This window comes from Vulpes vulpes, chromosome 10 (genome assembly GCF_048418805.1).
Source record: "Vulpes vulpes isolate BD-2025 chromosome 10, VulVul3, whole genome shotgun sequence".
NCBI classification, from domain to species: Eukaryota; Metazoa; Chordata; class Mammalia; order Carnivora; family Canidae; genus Vulpes; species Vulpes vulpes.
The window spans coordinates 19,894,714-19,908,082 of NC_132789.1; positions in this window are offsets into that span (position 1 = coordinate 19,894,714).

A 13,369-nucleotide genomic window follows, 5' to 3' on the forward strand; every position below is an offset into this window, starting at 1 on the left:
GCGTTTTGCTTGAGGCCCACAGGAGAAAAAGACAAAAAACCTGTGGGCTGCTCGTACTTCCTGCCCACAGCCTATCTCATCCCCATCGCTCAGTGGGCAAGTGGTGGCTGCTGAGTTCAGGGGAAGTGTGGGGGGGTGGGTGGCGTGTCATGCTTGGCCTTCTGGTCCCCTGGCACAGGGTGTGTTGCTGCACCCCCTTTCCTAAGGTCCTGAGCATGATCTGCTGACTCAGTGGTCCTCACCGCCTGGGGCTCTTGCTCAGAGGATCGCTCCTTCCAGCCCTGGAAGCATTGGTGTGGATTATTATGTTAGTTCCTGAAACCAGCTTCTCTCATGGAAAAACTTCAGGAACCCTCTCCCCTTGCTCATCCCCAGGCTCCGGATTCTATACTTGCACCCTTCCCCAAACTATAGACTCATCAATCCCTGGTTCCCTGGGTCCAATCTTAGGCTGAGAGTAATGGGCTTGTTCCAAGGAGGGCTCCAGTGGAACATCCACCGGACTTGCAGAGCCCCCCCCCCCCCCACGCCGCTTTCCCTCCTGGGTGAGAGGACCACTGTGCATTGTCTCTCTGCCCCCCAGAGAGGAAGGAACCACGGGGTGAGGTGAAGACCCGCCCCCCACCACAATAGGAAGCTGGTAGGTTTGGCTGGTCTGTCACCTGTCCCTGCTCTTTGTCCTTGGGACATTGTGAATCTGAATCTGCATCAGAATGTTCTCTGAGCTTGGGATCCCTCTGGGGACCTCTATGGGGATCAATGTGGAGGAAGAAGCTGGGCTATGGAGGCCACTTCATTGAGCTCAGGGCTTCACTGTGGAAAAGAGGTTGCATCCTGATAGGCTCCTGGGCAGAAAGGAAACCCCCGTCTGGGAGGAGGGAGCAGCGGAAGGGAGCATGGGGTGCAGTTCTCTCTCTCCAGGGTCCCCTTTCTGTAAGAGCCTCTGGCCCTCAGGAAGCAGGGGGAGCACCCTCCTGGGGCACAGCTTCTACTGGTTCTCGGCCCCCTACCCCCACCCACCTTGGAGCTCAAGTGCAGGACAAGAGAGATGTGCTGACTCCCCCACTCTCCCATTGAGTGGAGCAAGTGGGAAGCAGAGCTCCAGGGGTTTGTCCATCACAGCCTCGACCCCTCCCCCACCTCCTCCCTCTCTGCTCAGGTAATCTGCTGTCAAGGCATCAGGGGAGGCCTTGCCATTTCCTTCTTGTAGGAGGGGCATCACATGACAGTGACTCAGACTCCCCACTTTTGTGTCTCTCTCCCCTTATTTCAGGACGCCCAGCACAGTGTGTACTGTCTCGGGAATCTCAGGGTTGGGGTATCCTGGACAGAGAGGTACCTGCCTTGCACTGGGCAGGTCAGCACTTTTGGATCAGGAGGTCCAGGCTGGTATCAACAGCTCCCTGGAGCTGCCCCCAGAACTGTGATGCCCAGAAGTTCTTGGCGCCCACCTCATTCCACTATTATGGTTATATTTGCCTCTTTAATTAGTTGTGGAATGAACCAACCGTCTTCTATTCAATGGAAAACTGAGTCTATTTAGAATGATCTGTTCGCTGAACAGATGCAGGAAGTGACCTCTAAGGGTTCCGTGTGATTTCTATTCCTTGGGAAGTTGTCTTGATGACTCATCCCATGTCTTCAGTGACTGTAGGACTAGCCATGATTTTCTGCCTGGCTTCGGACAAGTAACCTAACCCCTCTGAAGGCAGCTGCATGCAGAGGTGACTAAACTCACTTTATACGTTTGGGCCAAATGGACAAAGCCTGGTTAGGTGCTTGGGATACGTGGGGGAGTGTGGAGGATGGGGGGTTCTTTGGAAGGACCTGTGAGGCTGCACAATGAGTGTGCCAGGAGGGCAGTGACACGGCAACACTGCTGTATATCCCACATGCCCTAGATTCTGGTAGAGACAGCCAGCCCCTAGACATCTATGTTTTAAGAAAAAATGGCAGGGGGATCCCTGGGTGGCACAGCGGTTTGGCGCCGGCCTTTGGCCCAGGGCGCGATCCTGGAGACCCCGGATCGAATCCCACATCAGGTTCCCGGTGCATGGAGCCTGCCTTCTCACTCTGCCTGAATCTCTGCCTCTCTCTCTCTCTCTCTCTCTCTCTCTCTCTCTCTCTGTGACTATCATAAATAAATAAAAATTAAAAAAAAAAAGAAAAAGAAAAAATGGCAGGCACACAACATAGAACTGAGAAAAGAATGCCCATGGCAGAGGTTGGCTGGGGCTGGCTGGGATCATGCGGGCAGCAGCTCTGATGCGCGTGGCACCTCTGAGCTGTTCAGACGCTCAGGCCTGCTGAGCAAGCAGGGTTTGCACAGAGGACCCAGTTACCTGGGGCAGGCCACCAGCAGGCCGCCACGCAAATTTAGTGGACAGTAACGCGACACACTCCACGGACCTTACATGAATAATACTTCTCTCTGTCCTCACGAGTAATTCCAATTACTGTCACTCCTATTTTATTAATTTTTTTCATTTTATTTTTTATTTAAATTCAGTTAGCCAACTTATAGTATATCCTTAGTTTCAAATGTAGCTTTCAATATGTCACTCATAGTTTAGACACGAGCCATGGGCGCTCCTAGAGAAGTTTGTTGATCCGGCCCTGGGTCACATGGCGCGAAGGGCAGAGCTGGGCACAGAGCAGACTGTGCAGATTCAGACCTCACACTGTCCCCAGCATGGAGTGTTGTCCTCATTGTCCTGTCTCCAGAGAATCTCTGTCCTGTTCATCAGGTGCAACGGGGAGTGTGCAGCATGCTCTGGTGAGTAAGAACGTCACATCCTCTGCCTCCATGGATCCTAATTATTCTGGGGAAGATACACATAAAATAACCTCACAATGAATTGTCTCCTAATAGGAGACCCCTGAGACAGATCAGCTGGGCACAGCTCTAGTCAGGGAGATCTTGGGAGGCTCTCTGGGAGGGGGCTGAGTGTCCATCTGAAAGCATTCGTGGTAACTGGGGTGCAGCCTGAGTTATGGCTGGGTGGGCAGTGGGAGAGAGGATGTCTCCCTGAATGACCACTGGTCCGCTTGACTCCTAACTGTCGCAGAACCCGTGACATTCTAAATCAACTGTCCACATGACAGTTGCCCAAAGAATTAGCTTCATCTTCAACTGACCAAACCTGGGTGATGAGCAGCTAATATTAGCTAGGAAAGGGGCCTGCCAGGCTGGTGCTCTGGTGGCTTAATGGATGGAGTCTACAAAGCCCCAGTGTCTCGATGACCGAGGGTCTGACCCGCCCTCCGAGCAGCCAGAGCTAAGGCACAGCCCAGAATCGGCAGGGGCTCCCTGGCTCTGAGCGGGCACCTTCCTTCCTCCTTCCTTCCTCCCCAGCATCCAGTCTCTGCTGCACAAACTACAGTCACTCGACTTGCATCTACTCACTGATTTTGTACCCACAGGACCTTCAATGGAGTAGTCCATGGAGGTGATATTTGTGGCTCTACCCTGTTGTTTGGCCAGAAGTCCATTTGGATGCTGCCGAGACACTGCTGGGGACAGCCAGTAGATTTTCTTGACTACAGATGATTTTTTTGTGAATCCTGTGTTTGAATTCCCTATGATCTTCTCTTTTTGTAACGTAAGCCCTGATCCTGGAAGTACACTGACCACAACACGGTCGCTGTGCAGCTGGGAGAAGACCCTGGGAGTGCGATCGTTCATTGCTGGGTCACACTCCCGTTCTCCTTGTTCACCTGTGCCTGGGGAGCCAACTGAGTCCAGGCTGGGCCCAAGAGGGGCATTGCGATGTGGTGTGTGCTTACCACCCCCAGCAGAGTGATGCGTGGGGACGCGATTTTATTTGGATGACAGCACAGAAAAGATAATAGGACAGTGACCAGGAGCATGGGAGCTCGTGTCTGATGACTGGTATCCGATCATACTAGAAGCCACCTGGGAAAGTTACCTAAACCCCCTGTCCTCGGTCCCTGTCCTGTGACATGGGGCCTACTTACTAGTATTATGTTATAAAGCTTACTAAACTCCAGGTAATGCCGAAGGAAATGACTGGTACCTCGTAGTGCTGCATAAGTGATCCCATATGCCACGTCTGGAGGAATAAGCAAGAAATGCAGAAGTAGCTGCCTGCAGAGGGGTAGTGTGGACGGCTACAGGGCAGGAGAGGGTGGAAGGTGACCTTTCACATGGGCAAGATGCTTTACCTCAGGGAGAATGTCTGCCATCCTCTCCTGTGATCCCCCAGCAGCCCCCCACGGCATACACGGGGCAGGTGCAGTCGCCCTCTATTTCGTAGTTCATGGCACTGAAGTTCAGAGATTTTTAGTAACTTGCCCAGAGTCATGATGTTGATGACAGACGCATCTGGGACAAGAAAGGAGTTGGTTCCCTGGGGACGGAGATCCCCGAACCCGGCCCCCAACTGAGTCCTGTGGATCATGTCCTGGACTCCAGACCAAGCGCTTCCCTCTCTCCGTTCCCCAAACTCTCTTGCTGCAGAGACACAGGAGGTGCTTGTGCCAAAGAAGGCATATGCTTGACTCAGCCTCCACCCAGAGGTTTCCTGAAAGGAAGTTCCTTGAAAGGTCAGGGGCTCCAATCTGTGTCCCTTCTCCCTCAGCATCTTCACACAATAGCTGCCCAAGATGAACTCTTGGGGGTCTGACCTGTGGTCTGTGTGGCTCCCACGTGGCTCAGAGTCCAGGCATTTCCAAGCCAACTGTCCTCATGACAGCTCTCTAGTGAGTTACCTTGGCCTTCACTGACTAACTCTAGATGAACAGTTGGTGCTGATTAATGAGGACAGTGATCTACTGGGCTAGTATTTGGTGGTTTAATGGAGGAAGCTGGCATGTCCCCCGCTGTTTACTTACTGATCTAAGCACCCGTCTGAGCAGCCTGGCCTAAGGTCTGGCTGAGGGCAGGCAGGGACTGCACTGGCTCTGAGTGGGTATCTTTCCTACTCCTCAATATGACAGAGTCTCTACAGACTCCTCATCCTTCTTAGTCTCCACAGTGGTAGCGGAGAGAGTCTCATGTTCTCTTAGAGGGTCACCACCAGGGATCCCTGGGTGGCGCAGCGGTTTGGCGCCTGCCTTTGGCCCGGGGCGCGATCCTGGAGACCCGGGATCGAATCCCACATCGGGCTCCCGGTGCATGGAGCCTGCTTCTCCCTCTGCCTGTGTCTCTGCCTCTCTCTCTCTCTCTCTCTGTGACTATCATAAAAAAAAGAAAAAAATCTAAAAAAAAAAAAAAAAAAAGAGGGTCACCACCACTATGACACCCACCCCCCGGGACTCTGAGAGTCACCCAGGCCCTCCTCCCCTCTGTCACCAAATGTTCATTCCATCAACCCGATGGCACTATCCCTTCTCACTACTCCCCTAGGCAACACCCAAATGGCCAGGGACCCTGTCCACATCCATCCATGGAAATCCCACCATGAGATCCTAGTTTCCTTTTTTTTTTTTTTTTTTTTTTTCCAGTTTCCTTTCTAAATCTCCAGATTTACACTGCTAATGTTTGGTTTTGGATTTTGACATCTACATCCAGAGGAGTTGACCTGTGACACCCCCCCCCCCCCGCCCCATTCCTGCCGTGTCCATGCTGGGGTAGCATCAAAATGCTCCTAATCCCATGAAAGCAGTGTGGGAAGTTCCTCTGTGTCTGTTCCCTGGAAGAGTGTGTAGGAGACTGGCATTTCCATCTTCAATATTCAGTTGAATTCAGAGGAAGCCACCTAGGCTTGAAGTTTGCTTTGTGTGAAAATGTATTTTTTTTATATCTCGTTTTAAATTGTTTCTTATGCTACATATTATGCAGTGCAGACATCTTAAGTGTACAGTTTTATGGTTTCTTATAAACACACTTGCTGCCAACACCCAGTTTCCACATGCAGAGCGGCTCCAGCACCCTGGCAGCCTCCTGTAGAAGGACGTCAAAATCATTGCTAATTTATTAGGTTACAAGGATGAAATCAGTTACTCCATGAATATTCCAAGCACAATGATTACACATAGTTGGTGCAAAAATAGTGTGGCAGCACCCTGGGAAGGTAGTGGAGCAAGCGGGAGAGTTTCCACTGTGGGGGCCTGGGGCAGGGCAAGGAGGCCAAGAGAAGTTTCTCGGAAGCATTTGGCTTTCGCAGAGTGAACAGCCGCTGCTCCAGAGTGCAGTACCTACATTAATTCAGCGACTGCTTCCTTTGCTTCAAGTGCTGTTCTGTTTTTGTGTTTCATTTTACATAAAAATATTTTAAAGATCAAACTAGCAGAAGATAAATTCTGCTTCCTGTAAAAGCCTCCAGCATTAACTATAAAACGTTTCTCTGCAACTCAGGTGGCATTTGTACGGTTCACACACTCGGAGGCTGGCACTGACTTAGTTGGCTGGGACCCGAGGAGCAGTGGGGAGCCCTTGGTCCTTGGCCTCCTGTCCCCTTTAAGCTTCCAGACACTCTGCAAGTCCAGGAGCTCTGAGATCCCAGCCGACACCTGTAGGGCACTTCCTTTCCGGGTCTCTAAGCATCTGCTGTGCAAACGGGTGCAGGGCTCCCCCGCCCCCGCCCCGCAGAGGCACAGAGGAAGGGGGACTGCTTGGGGGGGTGTGCGGGACCCAGAAGGCTCCTCAGGTCCTGGAAGGTGACCTCGGGCCTGCAGGTCCCCAGCAGTCAGATCCGCGGGGCACTGGGTCTGTTTGTGGCTCTGAGGCTGAGGGTGTCACCCATCTGAGGAGTGAGTCTGTCAGTGTCCTCCAGGAGAGACTCTGCCTGGGCCTGGGGCCAGGAGCCCTCAAGCCCCGGGTGCCCTGGACAGTGAACTGGAGAGGCCGAAGGGGAGGCTCCAGACTCTGGGATGAAAAGCCTGAGTCCCACCCCTGGGCCTGTGAGGAGCAGGAGGTCTGAGGACATGGGGCAGGAGAGGTGATGTGCCCCCCACCTCACATGTGATGGGGCCGTGTGGCAACCTACACCACCAGGGTGCACAGTTCCCTGGAGGGCTTCCCTTTCTCCCCTAAGAATCTTCTCCACCAATGCCTTGCCTGTGCCTTTCAGCTTAAAAATGGTCATGCTGAAGTCATAAAAAAATAAGCTTACGGCTCAATGTGTTTCAGTGTGAAAAGGCACTACAGGGACACTGCTATTTAAAATGTGATGAAACCTAAGAAAAAATTAGAAAGTAATGAAACTGGCTATTTTTGTTTTATTAATTTAAAAAATCAGAAAATAGAAGAAACATAAGCAATTTGCCATTCTTTTTCTTTACCATATCCAAAATGGGCATCGCACTACATGTCCTTTCACTTTGTGGGGTGTTTCATTTGATTGTTACATATATACTTGAAAGTCTATATAGAACTTTGGGTTGGGGTGCCCCAGGTCCTGTGCAGAGAGGCTGAGGGGCCCCCGGGGCTTGGGCAACTCCCAGCTGGGCTCGGACGCTGCGGTGTCGCCTCCTGGCCACCGGGCTGCCCTGCACCCGCGGGGATGGGGAGCTGGGCCGGCTGAGGGGCCTCTGTCCTCCCCACGGGCCGGAGCCTGAACTGGGAGGAGTCAGGGCTGTGCTCTCACATAAAGAATGGACCAGGCATCAGTTTCCAGGAGAGATGTCCCCAGGACACCCTTCACTTACCTGCGCTGGTTCTTCCCACCCTCCTGCATCCCTTGGGCAGTCACGTGAAGGGTGGCCCCCGAGGGGCCCCCTTTGGGTTTGTTCCTTTTCCCAAAGTGCAAAGACAAAGTCAGGGGAGCAGCAGAAAACACGAGCACTTGTCTGCCTCTGCTTTTCCTCCTGTCTGCTCTACACGCCCGTTTCCTCCTCTTCTTCCACCCCGTCAGCTTTCACTTCCTTCATTCCATCTCTTGAGCCCAGGATGAGGGAGCTTCTGATACCAGACTTCTGTGGGACCCGAGAAGAATTGGGCATGTTCTGAGCTCCCCCCACCCCTCCCTGGGGGCAGGAGAGCACCGAGCAGGGCTGGTGCCGGGGGCAGAGCCAGGCTTCCGGGGCCCCTCCAGCATGGGGACCCTGCCCATCTCACCTCACCCTCCCACCCCCCTCCCACTACCCAGGGCTGCTCAACACCATTCAGATGGTGCAGACCCGGGTCGGAGTCAGGGTGATGCTGGGAGAGCAGGTGAGGGGGGGCAGTGGTGGGAGATTTGATAGACACCAGAGATGCGAGGACCTCCTGTCCCCAGATGGAACCGGGTCCTTCAGGAGGACAATCATCCAAAGAGGGAATGGGGAAGAGGTGCAGAGGAAGCTTATGGGTAGGGAAGAGAGAAAATGGAAAAGAGATGACGAGATAAATCACTGGCAGTTTTGCTCCCTCTATCCAGCCTTCATGCAAAGTAACCCTCTGCATGGACCATAGCAGGAGTGGCCTGGGAGGGGGTGGCCTTAGGAGAGGACAGGGGACAGTCAGGGCTGAGGTGAGAGTACCTAGGGTCATGGCCCAGAAGATTATGTCCCTGACCCTAGAACTCAATTCTGTCCCAGGAAAGACCGTGATGGCTTCACCTCTGCCATGAGGGACTGGGTTTCTGATCCTCACCACACTCTTCCGGCTCTTGGGTTTCATACTGTGGCCTGGAATGAAGGCCTGTGTCATCTTGTCTTTCCAAGAAGGCAGCCACCATCACCATGCATTTCCATGTGGGATGTTGCCTTCCTCAGTACCCACGACTCACTGCTTCCCTTCTTCCTATCTCTCCTGATCAGTGTTTGCTTCCCTTCTCCTGTCACCTCCACCCACCAGATGGTTCTCTGACATGAGAGCAGTGGAAGAATGATCATGGGTGTGCTGCCACCCTCCATAATCAATCAATTGATCAATTCACCAATTCAGCCAAATCTGGGGGCACTTGCCATCAGCCTGGGCTGGGCCCTGTGAAAGGGAATAGTAACCCATGCCACATACTGCATATCTGCCCTGTGCTGGGGTGACCTCAGCTACTTAGAGTTACTTAATCCTCAGAACAGCCTCTTTAAGTTTCCCAGACCCTTCGAGTGGATGAAATTAAAAGGAACTTATCCAAATTCCCCTAGTCTATAAGTGGTGTGAAAGGAGTACCAGAGCAGGTGTGGTACATAAACTCGGGTGTCTGCCAGCATTTGCCCTGAGCCCCAGTAGGACGGAGCAGGGTGGGGGGGGCTCTGGGCAGGCCCGAGGGAAGTTCCCAGGTGGGCCCGGGCCCCTGGTGTGGGGAGCAGGCCCAGCACTGTGTGGCTGGAATAGCAGGTCCTGACGGGAGCAGGGACTCTGGCTCTGGTGCTCAGAGCCTCTGTCCTGGGCCTGGTCAGTCCCAGGAGACCAGCTCTGCAGGTCCTCGAAAGGGACTGTGTGTCACCTTCACACAGGTCCCTACAATTACTGCCGCCCAGGGAGGATCTCAGGGTGCTTACACACAGGCCTCTGTCACTTGGAGGCAAGTGCAGATTTCATTCTGGTCCCAGGACTGGAGATCTGGGCGAGGAGAGGAGAGAAATGTGCTCCAGGCCGTGTCTCCCACCTCCCTTCTGCAGTGGGACCTAGGAGCAGTTGCAGGAGGCTGAGAGGGAACATTCCCTGTGCTGCCCGCTCAGGGAGCACCCATCACCCAGGGTCAGACCTAAGGGCGGCCCTGCTGGTGCTGCTGGGTGCTGCTCCATGACCTAAAGCTGCAGAGGGAGAGGGTCCCCAGCTCACAGAGATGCACTCTGTCTGCCATTCAGATGTATGGGACACAGTGCGTCCCACCAGACTGCCTTTGTCATGGGTCACCCCAAACCCGACCCAGTACTCCCCTACTGAGTTCCCAAGACACATGATCCAAATATAAGCAAGGCTTTGCTGCTTGGCAGAGGCAGAGCAGAAGAGAGCGGGTCCGGGGAGAAAGTAAACTTTAAATAGCAAAGCACATGTGATGCCTACACACATAATATCTCCTATTACTATGTCATTGATATGTGAAGAAAACAAGACAAGCCATCACACGTATTTGCCTCTTCTCTCTGATTTCACAACACCCTCCCCCACCTCAGTCTCCAAAGCAGCAGGTGTAACACGGCTGTTCCCGGAACCATCTTTCATTGATTCCCACCGGAGTGTAGTTCCCAACCTGGAGAGTCTTCACCCTCACTACTGCAGTCAAAAATACTCTCCACCCCCCAATCTTTAGGGACACAAGCATGAGCAGCAGGTTATTAGAGAGAGGGGCTCCCCTGTTGCTGCTACTCCAGCTGAGGCCAGGCTCGCTCACCCAGCATCACCCGCTCTTCCTTTGGGTCCTCATCCTTCCTGGGCTCTGGGAACTAGAGCCCTTCAACAGGACAGTGACCACAGTTGCAAACCTTCAGTGACAGAAAGGATCCCCCTTCACCTGGCACTTCCCCATCTCCATGAGATCATGACAGCTCTCATCTGCACACGGATCCACCTGAGATCCCAGCTCTGATGGACACACGCTGGGCTAGGTGGGGTCCAGGTGCAGCCCCTGTGCAGGATCACAGCCATTGCTCAGGGGAGCCATCTGTGGTAATAGAAATCTCCTCTGACTCACTGAATACGGTAGCCTCTGGCACATAACTATCGGGGCACTTGAAATGTGGCTAGTGTGACTGATGGATTAACATGCTTCAATTTATGTATATTTAATGAATTGAACTAATTCATTAATTAGTTATAAACAGGCACATCTGGCTAGCGGCTATTCTCCTGGAAAGTGCAGCTCTAGGATCCAAAGATAAGGGAGATGTCATGTCCCTGCCGTGGGGGTTCCCACAGAGGAGTTTGCTGGCCTGATCTGATCGTTATTTGTAGATTGTCCTTGGGCAAGGAGAAGGGTGGGGCAAGACGGCAGAAGAGTAGGGTCCCCCAAGTCACGTGTCCCCACCAAATTACCTAGGTAACTTTCAAATCATCCTGAAAACCTACAAATTCGCCCTGGGATTTAAAGAGAGAACAGCTGGAACGCTACAGAGAGAAGAGCTCGGGCTTCTAACAAGTACAACTTGCTTTTAGCTACTCTGCAGTGAGCAAAATGACTAGAAAGAAGAACTCACCACAAGAGAAAGAATCAGACAGTCCTCTCTCCCACAGAGTAACAGAATTTGGATTACAGTTCAATGTCAGAAAGCCAATTTAGAAGTACAATTATAAAGCTACTGATGGCTCTGGAAAAAAGCATAAAGGATTCAAAAGACTTCAGGACTACAGAATTTAGATCTAATCAGGCCGAATTTTAAAAAATCAATTAAATGAGGTGCATGCAATCCAAACTGCAGGTCCTCACGACAAGGGTTAATGAGGTAGAAGAACAAGTGAGTGACATAGAAGACAAGTTGATGGGAAGGCAGGAAGCTGAGGAAACAATACAAAAACAATTAAAACATCATGAGGAAAGGTTAAGAGAAATAAATGAAAGCCTCAGAAGGAAAAATCTATGTAAACTTGGGGTTCCAGAGAGCGCTGACTGGAACAGAGGACCAGAAAGCGTATTTTAACAAATCATAGGCGAGAACTTCCTGAATTTGGGGAGGGAAACAGGCATTCAGATCAGGGAGATAGAGGTCCCCCCCTAAAATCAATAAAAACAGTTCAACACCCTGACATTTAATAGTGAAACTTGCAAATTCCAAAGATAAACAAAAGATCCTTAAGGCAACAAGAGAAAAGAGATCCCTAACTTATATGGTGAGAAGTATTAGGTTAACAGCAGACCTCTTCACAGAGACATGGGAGGCCAAAAAGGGCTGGCAAGATATACTCAGGGTCCTAAATGAGAAGAACATACAGCCAAGAATCCTTTATCCAGCAAGGCGCTCATTCAGAATAGAAGGAGACATAAGGAGCTTCCAAGATAGGCAGAAACTGAAAGGATTTCAGTGACCACCAAGCCGGCTCTGCAAGAAATATTAAGGGGGACCCTATAAAAGAAAGAGGAAGTCCAAAGAAATAATCCACAAAAACAGGGACTGAATAGGTATTATGATGACACTAAATTCATATCTTTCAATAGTAACTCTGAATGTAAATGGGCTTAATGATCCCATCAAAAGATGCAGGGTTTTAGACTGGATACAAAAAGCAAGACCCATCTCTTTGCTGTCTACAAGAGACTCAGTTTAGACATAAAACAAAAGGTTAGAGGGATCCCTGGGTGGCGCAGAGGTTTGGCGCCTGCCTTTGGCCCAGGACGCGATCCTGGAGAGCCGGGATCGAATCCCACATCGGGCTCCCGGTGCATGGAGCCTGTTTCTCCCCCTGCCTGTGTCTCTGCCTGTTTCTCTCTGTCTGTATGACTATCATAAATAAATAAAAATTAAACAAAAACAAAAACAAAAACAAAAGGTTAGAGAACCATTTACCACACAAATGGTCCTCAAAAGAAAACAGGGATAGCCATCCTTATATCAGATAAATTAAAGTTTATCCCAAACACTGGAGTAAGAGATGAAGAGGGACACTATATCATACTTAAAGGATCTATCCAACCAGAGGACTTAACAATCATAAATATGTATGCCCCTAATGTGGGAGCTGCCAAGAATATCAATCAGTTAATAACCAAAGTTAAGACATACTTAGATAATGATACTTACACTGGGAGATTTCAACACATGCTTTCTGTAAATGACAGATCTCCTAAACACAACATCTCCAAAGACAAAATAGCTTAAAATAACACACTGGACCAGATGGATTTCCAGATATTTACAGAAATTTACATCCAAACGCAATTGAATACACATTCTTCTCAAGTGCACATAGAACTTTCTCCAGAATAGACCACATACTGGGTCACAAATCAGGTCTTAACCGATACCAAAAGATTGAGATGATCCCTTGCATATTTTCAGACCATACTGCTTTGAAACTAGAACTAAATCACAAGAAGAAATTTGGAAGAAATTCAAACAGGTGGACATTAAAGACCATCCTGCTAAAAGATGAAAGGGTTAACCAGGAAATTAGAGAAGAATTAAAAAGATTCATGGAAACTAATGAGAATAAAGATACAACTGTTCAAAATCTTTGGGATACAGCAAATGCAGTCCTGAGAGGGAAATACATCACAATAAAAGCATCCATCCAAAAACTGGAAAGCACTCAAATACAAAAGCTAACCTTGCACCTAAAGGAACTGGACAAAGTAGAGTAAATAAAACCTACACACAGCACAAGAAGAGAGTTAATAAAGATTTGAGCAGAACTCAATGAAATAGAGACCAGAAGAAATGTGGAACAGATAAACAAAACCAGGAGTTATTTCTTTAAAGAATTAATGAGATAGATAAGCCATTATCCAACCTTATTAAAAACAGAAAAGACACAAATTAATAAAATCACAAATGAAAAAGGGGACAGCACCACCAATACCAAAGAAATACACTGATTTTTTAATTT